Source organism: Vombatus ursinus, unplaced genomic scaffold, assembly GCF_900497805.2.
Source record: "Vombatus ursinus unplaced genomic scaffold, bare-nosed wombat genome assembly UNPS02014818.1, whole genome shotgun sequence".
NCBI classification, from domain to species: Eukaryota; Metazoa; Chordata; class Mammalia; order Diprotodontia; family Vombatidae; genus Vombatus; species Vombatus ursinus.
Window position 1 is genome coordinate 30,806,981 of NW_020954596.1, and position 16,326 is coordinate 30,823,306.

Genomic DNA, 16,326 nt, shown 5'->3' on the forward strand with positions numbered 1-16,326 from the left:
AGGGAGCTGTTTATGACCAAACAAGAGAAAGAAGAGATTATGGGAAGTAAAAATAGATCATTTTGATTACATCAAATTAAAAAGTTTTTGCACAAAGTGTAATGTAGGAAAAATCAGAAGGAAAACGGGAAACTGGGGAAAATTGCAATAAGTTCCCCTGATAAAGACCTCATTTTTCAAATATATAGGAGATTGAGCCAAATTCACAAAAATAAGAACCATTCCCCAGTTAATAAATGGTTAAAGGATATAAAAAGGGAGTTTTCAGACAAAGAACTCAAAGCTATGTCACATGAAAAATGCTCTAAATCATTGCTGATTAGAGAAATACACATTAAAACAACTCTGAGATATCACCTCACAACTATCAGATTGGTTAACTTGACAGAAAAAGAAAATGACAAATGTTGGAGGGGATTTGGAAAAATTGGGACACTAATGCACTGTTAGTAGAGTTAACTAGTCCAGCCATTCTGGAGAACAATTTGGAACTACCCCCAAAAGGATATAAAACTGTGCATGTCCTTTGACCCAGCAATATCACTACTAGGTCAAAGAGATTTTTAAAAAGGTCAAAGGATGTATTTATACAAAAAAATATTTATAGCAGCTTTTTGTGGTGGCAAAAAATGGAAACTGAGAGGATGCTCTTCAATTGGGGAATGACTGAACAAGTTGTGGTATATGATTGTGATGGAACACTATTGTGCTATAAGAAATTATGAGCAGGAGAGTTTCAGAAAAAAAAAACTGGGAAGACTTACATGAACTGATGCAAAGTGAAGTGAGCAGAACCAGGAGAGCATTATACATAATAACAACAATATTGTCAGGATGATCAAGTATGAAAGACAGAGCTACCCTAATCAAGACAACGACCAAAGACAATTCCAAAAGACTCATGATAGAAAACGCTTTCTAACTCCAAAGAGAAAACTGATGAACTGTGAAAGCAAATTGAAGCATATTTTTTCTTTATTTTCATTTTTTATATCTTGTTTGTGCTTTCTTTTGTGACATATATAATATAGAAATAGATTTGGCATGATCTCACATGTATAATCAAAATCCAAGTCCTTACCTTCTCAAGGAGTGGAGTGATGGGAAGGAGGGAAAGAATTTGGGACTCAAAAATTTTAACAATTGTTAAAATTGTTAAAAAATGTTAAAAAAATTTTACATGTAAATGGGAAATATTTAGTGAAATACATATTTTAATTTGCATATTCTAACATTCTTCTTTCTGCCACTTGGGAGTACTTACTAATGCAAATTAACTCCTAACTTTGCAACTTGTAACAACTTAGAACATATTGTGTCTGTGCACATACAAATGTATATTTGTGTATCCCCATTTTGGTGGGACTGTAATCCTAACTTTACCCTCTTACTCTCCTTGAAACCATCTTTGAGACTTAATTGATTTAGAGGACTAAAGGCTCAAGCTACTGATTTCACTTTCTTAGTCAGTTGAATAACAACAACAAAGAAACAAGCTATAAGGAGCTCTTGACACTCTGATACTCGGCAGGGGGACCCCCATTGGTAACTTAGGGGTAAGGGAACTTTTATCAGTTGAATCAGCTTTTGGTGTCCATGATACACATCCTTGCAGAATATCCTTCTTTTACTATGACTAAGTAAACTTCCTTTTATGAACTGTTGAATGACCTCTGAATGTTTCCTTTTATTCCAATATCATATTTAAACTATTAAGCACTGGTCTGAGCTGGGTCCACCACAAAACATCCACAATTCTCTATAATCCTTTGAGCAGTTCTAAAATGTTCAGGTGATAAGGAAAAATGATAAATGTGGAATGAGAAGCAGAGAAAAATAACAAGTAGCTAAAAAAGAAAGTTTGGTAATACAATGGATAGACTGCTGGAGTTTTAGTCAGAAAAACCTGAATCCAAATCTTCCCCCACACACTCACAGGCTCTTTCAGCCTCAGTCTTCTAATATGTCAAATGGAAAAAATAATATAACCTACCTTAGAGAGCTTAAATGAAGATGATTTAAAATTCTTTGTAAAACTTAAAGCACTATATAATGCTAGCTCTTTTTATAATGATCATGGATTTTCTCCTTAATTTGAAAGTAAAGTGCGGGTTTGAGCAAAAGGTACCTTTTAGGTAGATAAGGAGATACTTTTTAATATTAATAGAAAGACACAAATCCTTCCTTCTTCTGGAGTACATTTATTTTACATCTCATAAGATATAGATATAAACATTCAAAGTGCACTTCTCCCAATTTTTTTTTCTTTTTTTACTATATTATGGAGCAGGGTGAAGTGGCAAAGAAGGGAGAAGGTGGTTTCTGAAATTTTCTTTCCCTTTCAGTCCTTTATTAAATGACTTCATAAAAAAACATAAACCAAGATACTAGTATACAAAAGTTGGCTCATCAATGGCACCAATATGCCAGTACATGAAGGAGATTTGCCAATGAATGATAGAGAGCTGTCCAAGAGAGCAGATGTATCAAAACAATGCAATGGTTGGCCATATCTAAAAATTAACACTTGGTCTACAAAAATTCAAGTGTGCATAAATTGTAGAAGAAGTGCAGAAAGCAATGGGATGTAAGAGATCTAGGCACAAGGTAATGGTGTGAAATGGCAATCATTCAGGTGGTTTTTATTTTTTGTTTCTTTTTGTTTTTTCAAAGAAAATCCATTTCATTAGTAAAGATTCTGTGGATACAATATGAATGCATTTGGCTGAATTCTCATGCTCTAATAAATCCCATGTCTATACATATGCAGTATGGGAGTGGAAGGAAATTGTGCATGTTTGCAAATTTGCTATAAGGAATTATTTTTGTTATAAGACTCATTTAGCTTAGGGTCTTATTTGGAATAGCAGAAGATTCAGGAAAAGTTCATAGGGGAACACATAAATAAAAGATCCTGGATTTAGACTATATCTTTTAAAAACAAATGGGTCTATCTCTATGTCCTGTCTCTGAGTAGAAGGTTGCCTAAACCTGCAAAGACAAATGACTGACTTTCTAGTCTTTTTTCTTCTTAACAGGGATCTCAATTTCACAACATTTTATGTAGTGATAGGGCCTGAAAACACATTTATTAAATTGAATTCTGGTTCAACCTCTTTGGGGAGGTTTTTTCAGTATTTAATTACCTTTACATCACTCAGTTCTCAACATAATATTTAAGTGTAACATCCAGTATAAATTCTTCATGAATGGAAAATAAATACAATTTTGTTTACAACAGATTTCTGACATACTTGATCATCACAAAGTCCCCATAACTACAGTGCTTGGGCCCTGCCCACTCTGAGAAGAACTCACTGCTATAGGTCAGTTTTCTATCCGGTTCCCATGGCTTCCCATCTGTTAGCCATGCTGCTTATAGACAGTGAGGAAAAAAAATCGGGAGAGTGTGCTATAATCCAGTGATACTTCAATGACTTTATAGGCTAAGAAATTAGGATTAATAACTAATTCTTTCCAATGAAGCATGAGAGAAGAGGGAATGTCTCACAAAGAAAAAACACTAATACATTACTTAACTGAGTAATGTAATAATTCTATGATAGGAAGATCTATAATCTTACTAAGAAATTTAAAAAAAAATATTTCTCTCATTTCTTGAAGTCAAATCATTCTTGTGTCATTACACATTTAAATTCCAGCTAATTTCTGTAAAATGAGATACCTCCCAATCTTGGAACATAAAGCAGCACCATGAATCCTTCAGAACATTTCACAGTTGCTTAAGAGTCTAATTAACACTTTGTCTCACCCCATTCTGATATTCCCTTCTGGCCTTGTTGCTCACGTTTTTGTTTTTTTTTTTTTTTAATTTCAAAAGCATTGTTCCAGCTAAGCATGTCTTCATCCCTGTGCCACCCCCAAAAACAAACACTCTACCACCAAGAGCTTAAAACAGTGCCTGAATTATAGTAAGCACTTTAAAATGCTTATTTCTATCCTTTCTTCTTTCTTATACATTGATCATAGTCTATTTTGTATTACTGTTATTTATGTCCATGACTTTCCTTTCCTCCTAGTACATAAACACTATAACTGGTTATTCTATTCCTTCCTTTCCTTGCAGTAAATGGGAACTGGAAGGAGGCATCAAGATTTTTAAGATAACTGAGACCTGTGCATAATTATAGATAGGTGAGACAGCTAGAAGAGACTTTGGAAAATAAATTACACAATTTATGTAAAAATTGTTTGCAAACATTAAGGTGCTATAAACCTACCAGATAACTTTCATTTATCTTATTTTTTTAAAAGTGTATCTATGTCTACCCCCTTGCTTTACAGATGAGCAAACTTAGAACCAAAGTGGTTAAAAGACTTGCCCAAGGTAATGTGGGCATTGATAGCTGAGCTGGAATTTAAATTGGATTCTCTGATTCCATAGCCAGCTCTTTCTAGCACACCATCTTGCCTCTATAAGAAGTTGTTGTGATGCCAAGACACGCAAGTGAATTGCATTTAAGTGAGGGAGGGTGGTGCAAAGTCACTATACTTTGAACGAAGAGCAAGTACTATGAAGTCCTAAGTAGATCCTCTTCTTCCCCACCTAGATCTTAAGTGCAAATTCTATCTTTGTGGCAATAAATTCAGCAATGTCAGTTTCTTTACAACTCAGTTATGCATGCCTTTCTGCTCCTCTCTCCCCTCACAGAATTGCCCACTTGCCTTGTTAATGCACATTCATGCTAATTAATCACACACTTCTCTCTGCAAAAGCAATGAATTAAACAGACACTAAAAATGTGACTATAAAGCAATGTAACTATTTTTTTAAAAACAAAACAAATATACCCAAACAATTTTACACAAATGAGCATTGGTTCCTTCAAAGTTAAAAAGCCCCAGAATACTGAAAAGAGTAATAGGTTTGGAGACTGAGGATATGAATTCAAGTCCTTTTGTAAACACTGATGTGTCCTATTATGTGCTAATGAAGTTTGAAATTTCAAGGAATACAAACAAAGTCTCATACCCAGTTGATCTAATAATAGAGTTTATAGGTAACTCGCAAATGACTAGTAGAATAAGCCCTCATATAAGGAGACAAGAAAACAAGTGCGTCCCTCTTCACCATTGTTCTGGGCCCTAGGCTTGGTTTGGAATTGGAAAATGAAACTGCATATCACAATACAACCTAGGTAATTGACTCTCTAAAATCTATAGGCTGATGCTGGATGTTTGAAACTGTTAGGAATTCTATGCATTCCTATTGACACAGAGAAAAGAAGTCAGAACTTTTTACAAATGCACCAGTTTAGGAGTCCATATAAAGCTGGACATAGAATTCCTTTGGTGTGCTAAGCTATACTTTCTGCTTTTTATCCCTCTCTTGAGCTCTTTTTATCTATACGTTTCCTTAGCCCTGTCTGACCAGGTTTCATCTTCTCACTTCTATGGGCACCTAGTTCCTTATTTGGAAAATGATGCTATTGGACTGTGCGATCTATAAGGATGCTTCCAGACTGAAAATCCCCTGATTCTAAGAAAGCAACTGTGAGCTTAGAATGATGTATAAGGGGCAATTTTGTCTCCAACCCTCAGGAGCTGTGGAGGGGCAGGTAGTCGACTCTAGGCTACTACAAATTCCATGTGACCTGACAAGACTGTCTAGAAGTAAATTCAATTCTGACCTCTAACACTCACTGTCTGTGTGACTCAAAGCAAATCACTGAACTTCTCAATGCTTTAGGTAATGTTTTAAGGTTATATATATGTCTTTTATAACTGAAAAAAAAGAAATTTACATGACAACTTTATCACATATTTAAAAGGAATAATAAGTTGTACATAATAGATTTGCACTTTCATGTGCAATCATCTTTTTGTTATACTATGTTATGGAAATACTTGTTTATTACATAAGTTAAAAATAAAATAAATAAAAATTTTAAAAGAAGACCATAAATTGAGGGAAAAGCTGCTGATGTGCATTGATAGAGTTTCCTATGCCAATGAAATCAAAGGTCTAGTCCCTTTCCCTATTGTTTTGAAGATCTTATATATTCCTTTAAAGTACCTAAGAGTCTGGGGCAGCTAGGTGGCACAGTGGATAGAGCACTGGCCCTCGATTCAGGAGGACCTGAGTTCAAGTCTGGCCTCAGACACGTAACACTTACTAGCTGTGTGACCCTGGGCAAGTCACTTAACCCCATTGCCTAACCCAAAAAAAAACCAAAACCCAAAAAAAAAACAAACCGGAAAAAAAAAAAGTACCTAAGAGTCCCTTACTTTATGGATGAGAACATAAGCTCAGGGAGAAGAAATTAATGAATGCGTGTATATGCATATATATGTAGGTACATGTATACAAGGTGTCCCAAAAGTATTAGTGCAATTTTAAGTTTTAAAATCTTTATAGATGTAAAGAGCTTTGCAAAACTTAAAGTTCTATATAAGTGTTACTTATCATTATTGTTTTATAATTACTTATTATTTAATGATGTTGCATATTATTATAATTGTTAGGTACATTCAGTCGATTGATTGTTTAATGGCAGCTAAGTGGCACAGTGGAGAGAGAACCAGACCTGGAGTCAGGAAGACCTGATCCAGCCTCAGACACATACCTGCGGTGTGATGGTGGGCAAGTCTCCTCAACTGTCAAATAGGAATAATAAACACCACCTACTTCCCAGGGTTGTTGTATAGATAAAATGAGATAATAATTAATAGGGGTTAGCTAGTTATTTAGTAAAATACTTAGTACATAGTAGGTTCTATATAAATGTTAGCTATCATCATTATTATTTCTTCTAATGGTGTTGTTGGGGATGGGGTGAAGAACATTTATTATAATACTATGGGAACAGATGTCCATTGCTTAAGAAACTGTCTGTGAAGAGAAATAAAATTTCATATAAAATTTGTTTTATTTCTGCAAGAATAAGTGTGGTTACTGTGTTTTGGATTAATTTATCATTAATTGGTTTGGATTTGTAATTAATTCCAAAACAGTACTAAAACTTCCATTCATTTAGGAACCATAATGATAAATAACGCATCAAAGAGCAAAGTCAGAGGAGAAAACATAGGCCTGAAAATCCACACACATGGTGACCCAACCAGTGAAAATTTCTAAATATTTTAGCCTGGACAGATGCAGAAGTCAATATAATGCTAGGCTTTCTTCACTGAAACATTTATTGAACTACTAATGGGAAGCTCTGTTACCTTAAGCTCTAATATTGTTTAATCTCATAAATTAAAGGGTCTAGGATTAATAAAATACACAGAAGCATATTTATTTTCCCCCTTTCTATGATTTACCAAACCTCAGAGTCTTTCCTTTCATTTTTTATGTCACAGTCTATTGTAGGGTGCCATATTTAACTAAGGACTATGTGTTAATGATAAATATCATATTTCTATTTGACATTTATAGCACATTTTAGTTCAATTGACTTGTAAAAATAAAATCTTCTTTAATATCTTATCATGCATATGTAACATCATGTCTGGGTTTTGAAGCAATTTATAAGCTGGTTTAAACTATACATCCACCACTGGATCTCACTTCATTTAAATTTTACCACTAGAAAGGGACGAAGATCACATTTTTGTAACTATAAGGAAGATTTCAAAGATAATTTACAACACTCTATGATGTTTACAAATAGTAGGTTATTCCTCTCTTTACTCCTCACCCCCCTAAGCATACATTTATACACCCACAGACTGCGGTAGCATTCACCTTTAACCATTGTCAACTCATCAATGCCTCTAAATGCAAGCATCTCCATGGAGATTAGAATGGAATGATAGACACAGAATTTGGAAACAGAAGGCCCAAGAGATTCAATCTTTTCACTGGGGCTTCGTGGTATTATACTCTCACTCATAGTTGTTTATGGCCTGTCTCCTTGGTCAACTGCCTCAATTACACCATCTCATGATGGAATGTTTTTCCTAAAAGGAACTAGGAGGAGCTCAGAAAGTGCCATATTTATATATGTTGCATGAAAAAAAAATTATGATGACTAACCTTTTATTATTACTCACCATATTGGTTATTTTCATTGGATGGAGAGTGTACTAAGACCCAGGTCACTCTAATATCATTACTGTAATTATTAGCGTGTTGATCAGAATTCTTAAGCTTTCAAAGTTGTTTGTTTCACATTTTCCTATTATTATACACATTGCTGTCTTGCTTCTGCTTACTTTACCATGAATCAGTTCCTATAAGCCAGATACTATCTCTTTAACCAGCTATTGTCTTTCTGCACATGCCTGTCACTTTGGAAGTCTCTAGCTACAATATAGTCTTTGGTAGGGATATACTTCAGTGATCTTCAGCTCCTTTGTTTGTTTCCAAGTACTTCATAATATCTGCTAATGCTTTCTAGGTTTCTTCTGACAGTTATAATATTGCCACCACATATTAGAGTAATTATGGAAATACTTGTTTATTACTCTAATAAACAGTGCTTCTCAACAACTCTATATCTTCCCTGGCATTTATTTACTCTACCAATCTATGCTATACACATACTCATTTCAAATCTATAACCTTCCTTAATTCTCACTCTCAGAGATCTCCATGATCCTTCAATTAAAACTCTTATCAATTAAATATATGCTCACTAAGTACAAAAGCTAACTAGCTAACTCTATCATTTTTCTTTATTTCTTTGAGGCTGGCCTCTTAATCTCCAGTGACTAACACCAGCTCTGAAACTACTTCATTGATATCTTAAAATAGGCCTGAAGAATCATAGGCAGCTCAATATTCCTGAAGTCTTAGGCCTATGTCTGCTCCTCTTTCTTATGTACAACCCCAATCACATTCTCAATATCTGAGATTTTGACAGAAAGCTCTTAATTGCCACACTCTAGTTGAGCAAGCTAAAAAAAAAAAAGTGAGAAGTCAACTATTTCTAAACTCTTGCTTTGAACCTGTGCAAATAGAGAAGCAAAAAAATGGAAAAACATATCTGAAATCTTATCATTGGGATACAAGATAACATGTAGGAGATGGTTCTAAGGGGCTGGTAATTTGATTTTGTTTCGGACTCTTTCACAAATAGCTATGTGTTTCTATTTGCATTGGGGCTCTGGCAGGAAGCTATTAGTTTCCAATCAAAGTAACACGATAAAGTGAGGTTCATCTTGTTAGAAAAGGTGGCTCTTGCTATAAATGAATATATTTCACTAGCAGACCACAGCAACTGGGCTCTCAGGATGGTGAATAGCTATGACCAACAGCTAGTTTTATCAATGACAGTTAGCCATGAGAATTAACTAAGAAAGCAATTAACAGGAATGGCAGAGTTCTGAAGCTCTCACTTCTAGCAAATATGGTAAGCAAGGGAAATTTTTCAGTGATCTACATAGACCTATACTGTTCATTAGTAAGGAAATGGTAAAAGAACTGGAAGGTTGGGTCTCTATTCACTCTAGATTTTCAGGAAGAATAAAGTCCTTGAAAGAATGGAAGAGAATTAAAAGAAAACAAAGAAAAAGAATCAGAAGAGGCCAAAAAGGAAGCTTAATATTTGTCAGAAATTTGTATGGAAGAATGTAATACAGAGAAGGTAGGGTAGAAGGACTAGGAAAGGCAGAGTGCCATTGTGTATGGGCACTGCCTTGGGAGTTAGGAAAATGTGGGTGCTGGTTCTGCCTCAGACACGTAATAACTGGGTAAGCATGGATGAGTCACATAAGCTATGTCTTAGCTTTCTTATCTGTAAATTGAGGGGATTAGATTTAATGGCCTCATAAATTCCTTCCACATCTAAATCTATGATCTAATTATTCTTGTGACCACTGAACATTCACAACTATTTAATAGGTACATACTCTTCCTAAAGAGTTGTGAACTGGACAATTTCAGAAAGAAGCTTTTTCACAAGGGCCACCAGAAATACTTTAGGCCTTAATACTCTTAAGGTAAAGGGGCAAGTATTAATTAGAGACCTCCTACTGAGGGTCTATATGTCCACTTGCCATGAATAATATACAGTTCTGCCAATTTTCAAATACATATATTGGGGATATGATAGTGAATCTTCTGAGATATTAAAACTGACACTTACTATCCAATACTATAGATTCATGTGGTGGCAATATTATAACTGCCAGAAGAAACCTAGAAAGCATTAGCAGATATTATGAAGTACTTGGGAACAAAGGAGCTGAAGATCACTTAAGTATATCCCTACCAAAGACTATATTGTAGGTGGAGACTTTCAAAGTGACAGGCACATGTGGAAAGACAATAGCTGGTTAAAGAGATAGTATCTGGCTTATAGGAACTGATTCATGGTTAAGTAAGCAGAAGCAAGAGAACGATGTGTATAATAATAGGAAAATGTGAAACAAACAACTTTGAAAGCTTAAGAATTCCAATCAACACAATGACAAATGTCAGTCTAGGCTACAGGACTGACGATGACACATGCTACCCACTTCCTGACAGGTAATGGATTTAGGGAACAAGTGGAAATACAGGATATTTTGGACACAGTCATTATGGGTTTTTGTTGTATTTGACTGCGTATTTTTCTCTTTCTCTCTCTCTCTCTCTTTCTGTCTGTCTCTCGCTCTCTCTGTTTAATTTGGTGAGGAGATATGGGAAAGAAAGGAAACAGAATTTTGTTAATTGAAAAACATCAATTTAAAAAAAGATTGTATCTGAGAATTGCATTTTGATTTCTCAAGAACAGTTTAAAATGGGATGATTGGCTCTTGAAGAAAATCTAGAGTCTTTCTAACAAGGAGATGGGGGAATAAAAGTTCATTTTTATTACTAGATATTCAAAGGCTTGTAAATCTAATACAAAGGGCTTTAAACAAAAACTGGAGAGATATTTGTAAAATCATCTGTATTTTAAAAGCTAAAAAATGAAGTGAGTAGGATTTACAACTTACAAGATGTCCCAAAAGTCTTAGTGAACTTTTAAGGAATTTAAACTTAAAATTGGGCTGTCTTTGGAGATACCTTGTATGTGTGTATATATACATATATATGTATATATATATATATTATATATATATAAGTTATGTACAATAAACAAACTAAATAGGAAAGTTTAACTCAAAAAGGAAAATTTGGCTTTACATATCACTGAGACATGTTAGGGTGCAACTAACAACTGGAATATGGCAAAGGAGATGTTCCAAAAGGAACACAATCAAACAGGGAGTTCTATCTTTAGGTGATTTGTGGTTTGGGTTTACTGAACAATGGATTTTTCAGTTCAATTATTTCTGATTCTTCCTTTTCTAGTCTGTTCCATTGATCCATTTTTTTCTAGCTGTATTTCTAGCTATTTTTAACCAATGGCAAATGTTTTTTTAATGATTGCTGCTCTATCACATGCCATCCTTGCTTTTTAATTTTTCCTTATTTCCTTTGATATGATTTTGTGTGATGTTTTTGATATATTTCCTTTGATATTCCTTTGACATTTATCTTTTGCTTCTTCAGATGAATTTTATTTTATCTAACTCTGTAAAGTATTCTTTTTGCTAATTTGATTATATTAGCATAGGAAAGCAGTCTGACCAAAGTTAGGCACTATCTTACCTATATTCTATTATAAATTCAAAATGGTTATGTGACCTGAATATTAAAGTTCATATCATTAAAACATTTTAAAAAATAAGATCATATACCTTTCACAGCTATGGATAAAGGAAAAAATTCTTAACCAAACAACTGAAAGAAACAACTATAAAAGATAAAAACAGATATTTTTGATCCCACGAAATTGAGGTTTTACACAAACAACATTAACACATCTCAGTCAAGAAGAGAAGCAGTAGGGGCAGCTAGGTGGTGCAGTAGATAGAGCCCTGGCCTTGGAGTCAGGAGGATCTGAGTTCAAATCCGGCCTCAAACACTTGACAATTACTAGCTGTGTGACCCTGGGCAAGTCTCTTAACCATGATTGCCTCACCAAAAAGGAAAAAAAGAGAGAGAGAGAAGCAGTAAACTAGGAAAAAACCTTAAAGGGTTTGATATCAGATATATAGATGTACTTATACATATATATGTACACATATGTAGACATTCAAGAAATATATAAGATCAAAAGCCATTCTCCAATAGAGAAGTGGTTAAAGGTCATGAACAGTTTTCAAATGAATTGCAATTTATTAACAATCATAGAAAAGAATGTTCCAAATCAGTAATGAAAAGAAATGTATCTTAAAATAACCATGAAATTTGACTGTAGGTCCAGCAAATAGGCAAAAATAACAAAAGACAGAATAATAGATGTTGGAAGAGCTGTGAAAAAAAAAAAAGCACACAAATGCATTATTGGTAGACCTATGGATTATATAACCATGATGGGAAGCAATTTGGAATTACACAAATAGAACAGCTAAAATGTCCATACCCTTTGAGCAAAAAATTTCACTGCTAGGTATATGCCTACAGGAAGTTAACAAAAGGAAAAGTTCCATATAGGATATTTGTAATGATACTTTTGATATTGTAAAAAATCCAAAAACAAAGTGAGTGTCCATAGACTGGAGGATGACTAAACAAATTATGGTTCATGAAAATAATGATAATATCATTGCGCTATAAGGAACAATGAACATGATGAATACAGAGAACAATAGAAACTCATACAGGAACTGACATACAGTGAAATAAGCTGCACTGGAAAATAATCTATGCAATGACCACAACACTGTAAATGGAAAGAACAGCTACTACAAAAGCTTTGAAAAGGAATTTTGCACTATCATGATGAACAGGCTTGGCCCCAAAGAAAAGATGTGAGGAAACTTCTCCCCCCACTTCTTTACGGAGGTCAGACATTTGCTTTTTTTTTCCCCCAATGTTGATTGATTATTACTTAACTATTTTTCTCTTATTTTTTTTTAGAAAAAGTATTCTCTGTTACAAAGGATGGCTTTTGGGGAGGGAGAGGGAAAATAAAGGAAAATTTAGGTATTACAGAAACAAAAAATACCAATAAAATTATTTTTACAAAAGGAACACAATACATATAGTGCCCCACCTTAAGGAGGAAGAGTCATGTGAAGAAATCTAGGAACCAGTGAGGGGAATGTGGAGAGTATTTGAATGAAGAAAAATAGGGGAAGAAAGAAAAGGAATATCATCATAGCTAAAGAAACAGGAGGAAATAGACAATTTCCAGGAAGAGATAAAAAACTTGTCATAGATGTTTGAATTAATGATAGGTACTTCAACAATTCAGACAATAACTAAAACCTTTGCCTGCTTTCATCCTTTTTTCTCCCCCTCCTATCTCTCTTACTTTTCCCTTTCTTCCTCTCTTTTCTCTCCTTCCCTCACTCTCACTCACTTTCTTCCCCTTTTCCTTCCATCTCTCTTTCTCCTACTTTCTTTCCCTCTCCATCTACCTCTCTCAGAAGAGTTTATAAATTTCTGAGCTAAGTTTACCACATGATCACCCTGGGATTTGGCACTCCACTGGAGCAGAAGTGCTGGGTAAGGGCCAAAGGCCACTAAACTATTGGTTAAACCTGCCTCATTCTTGAACTTGCTATATATTATATTTTATATATATATATATATATATATATATGTATATATATATTATATATTTTATAGGATCATAGATCTACAGCTGAAAGGGACCTTAGAAGTCCTCTAGGCCAAGTCCAAGATGAGGAGACAGACTTTAGTAAAATAATGACTTTCCACAAAAGCACAGAAATTTGCTTAGATGTTGTATGCAATTGTTTTCACTCATAATATAATTGATAAAATATATGATAACAATAAAACAATGCATTAAGAAAACAAATATGAGATTGACACTCTCCTAGACCATACAACCCCCCAAGACATCATAGCAGCCACTTTGAACCCAGGGATTCAGGGAAAAATGCTCAGTAGTAGTTTATCATTTCTGTTGCACCCTAAAAACATGCAAAAAGTATAAACACAGTTTTTATAGCATATTTAAGTCACGTATCCCACCAAGCCAGCCGTCAGATGAATACACAAAAACTCTCAATTCAGTATCTCTACTTCTTCCAGGAAATGGAAGTTGGGATCCAGTATGAACTGGATTTTGTAAGGCTTGGTTCTTTCCCAAGGCTTGGCTGTTCAGTTACTGGCAGGGACCTCTGACTGCTTTTGGCCTCAACTAGCTCATCCTGGAGTAGGGTGAGTACACTCAGCAATGGGTCTTGGCAAGGAAGAGTGTGACCATAATTTCATATCTCTATTTCCAACCTTCAGTCATAACTCCCACTTCCTGCTGTACTACTCAACATTCCAAACACCACTTACAGCCGAATCCCTGCCACTTGGAGTCAGGCAGAGTGAAAGAGGCATTAGACTTTGATGCTAATTGTGTTCTTCAAGAGAGAAAGGAACTAAGGGGACAACTGCTGTTCTATACCTGCTTCTGAACAAGGAAGAATTAGTTGTTACAGTAGCAATGATGAGACTGTTCATGGGATATAACCAGGCCACCCTACAATCTCTGACAGAAGAGAGAAAATTTGAGCATAGTCTGCTGTGCAGCTTGTATTTGGAGAGACATTATAGAAATATCTTATGGCCTAAAGTTCAGTAGGGTAAGTCAGTTCAAGAACATGGATCCATTCTGAAGAATTAAATTCTGGCAAAACAAACATGAATGACTGAAATGAGTAAGAAAGGAGCAGGGGGAGTTATTTAAAGAGATATGAAGAAATATTTTACTAAATGAAATTTTATGTGGAAATATGCATGTATTGTGTGTATATTTACCTATCTATCTACCATCAACAAAGATAAAGAAGTCTGTTTCTAAGTCTTTCTAAGTCTGTTTCCATTAACTTAGTATTTTTGGTTCTTTCATTTTTTAGATAGTTTCTTTAATACTTTCTTCTGCTTTTACTTTTTCTTAAGGTAATAAGCTTGCAATATTTAGTAATAATTCTTTGCTTGTTGAACTATGAATAAATGCACATACCACAAAAGGTCCACTACTCTCTGGTTTGTGCCTGCAGACATCAGTGATAACTGCTTCCAGTTTAGCAGCTATCTCATTAGTTGGCATATCCAGCATTGCTACTTGGGTCTAGAGAAAGTTCCTTCTTTTCTCATCTACTACAATCTCATGTCCAATTTTAAAGAACTCAAGCATTTCATAATGTGATTGGTAAAATTTTAGGAAAGCCTTGGAAATCTTTTTTTGTTTTGTTTTGCTTTGTTTTTGTTTGTTCAAGTTTCATTTTTTTTTAATTTAATTTAATTTTTTTTTTTAGTGAGGCAATTTGGGTTAAGTGACTTGCTCAGAGTTACACAGCTAGGAAGTATTATGTGTCTGAGGTTGGACTTGAACTCAGGTCCTCCTGACTCCAGGGCTGGTGCTCTATCCTCTGTGCCACTGAGCTGCCCCTTAAGTTTCCTTCTTAATGGCTGAACTGCTGGCATCATTTCTGGAATGCTTACATAAAAATCTACCCGGATTTCATCATCCAAAATCTCCTGAATCAGAGCAGATCCTCCTGCAAACACAACTCCATTCTCTTCTGCAATTTTAATTTCTGATGCCTTCTCTGTAAATACCAGAATTTTATTAGTCTTTGAAGTAAATGGATATGGGAAATGAAGGACACTGACAAATGGCTCTGCCTTTTTCTTCTTCTTCTCCAGTGCCATATCCAGTGTCAAATCAAGATAACCACCTTACTTTGGGGTAGAATAGTGCAGAATTTGAATTTTTTTTAGTAAATTAATTGCTTTATCCACTTCATAAATCTGCCTTAGGAATAAGCATTTTAAGTAGACATCACCCTCAGGCTCACCCTCCACATAGGTATATGTTTTTAGCTTTTCTGTATGTCTGTTTTTGCATCTGAAATTTTACACTTTGGAGCCTTTTTTCTCCTTTTTTTGCAGGCTTGGCCACAACATAATATCTTTTGGCTGCCTGAACATTTACAATACAAGGCGCAACAGAAGTATTATAAGTCATCCTGGAGAAACACTATCTCTGATACTGAAGGAAAACTCTCCCAAAGCAGCTCATGGTCACCGCCATCTTTCATGATTTTTTTTTAAGAACAAAGACTAAGATAGTTGAACATTTTTAAAGGTAAACAGCTCATTGTATACACCCTTTAGATTCTGCTGTCCTTACTTTGCACTACTGTACAATTGGTATAGTGAAAACAGCACTAATCCTGAGTTAAGAAGATCTGAATTCATATTCTTCCTGATTCTATTACCTTTATTACCTGTGTGATCTTGGGCAAAGCACTTGATGTCCTTGAGCCTCAGTTTCCCCATCTGTAAAATGAAGGGCTCTGACTATATGTCCTTGAAGGCCCCTTCTAACACTAAATCTATGATGCTCTGGT

General features: G+C 34.8%; 1 pseudogene; it reads right to left on the minus strand.

The window, feature by feature from the left end:
- Window positions 1–14,822: 14,822 nt before the first annotated feature.
- The window catches only part of LOC114023781, a 44,124-nt pseudogene continuing 42,620 nt past the window's right edge, over window positions 14,823–16,326 (minus strand).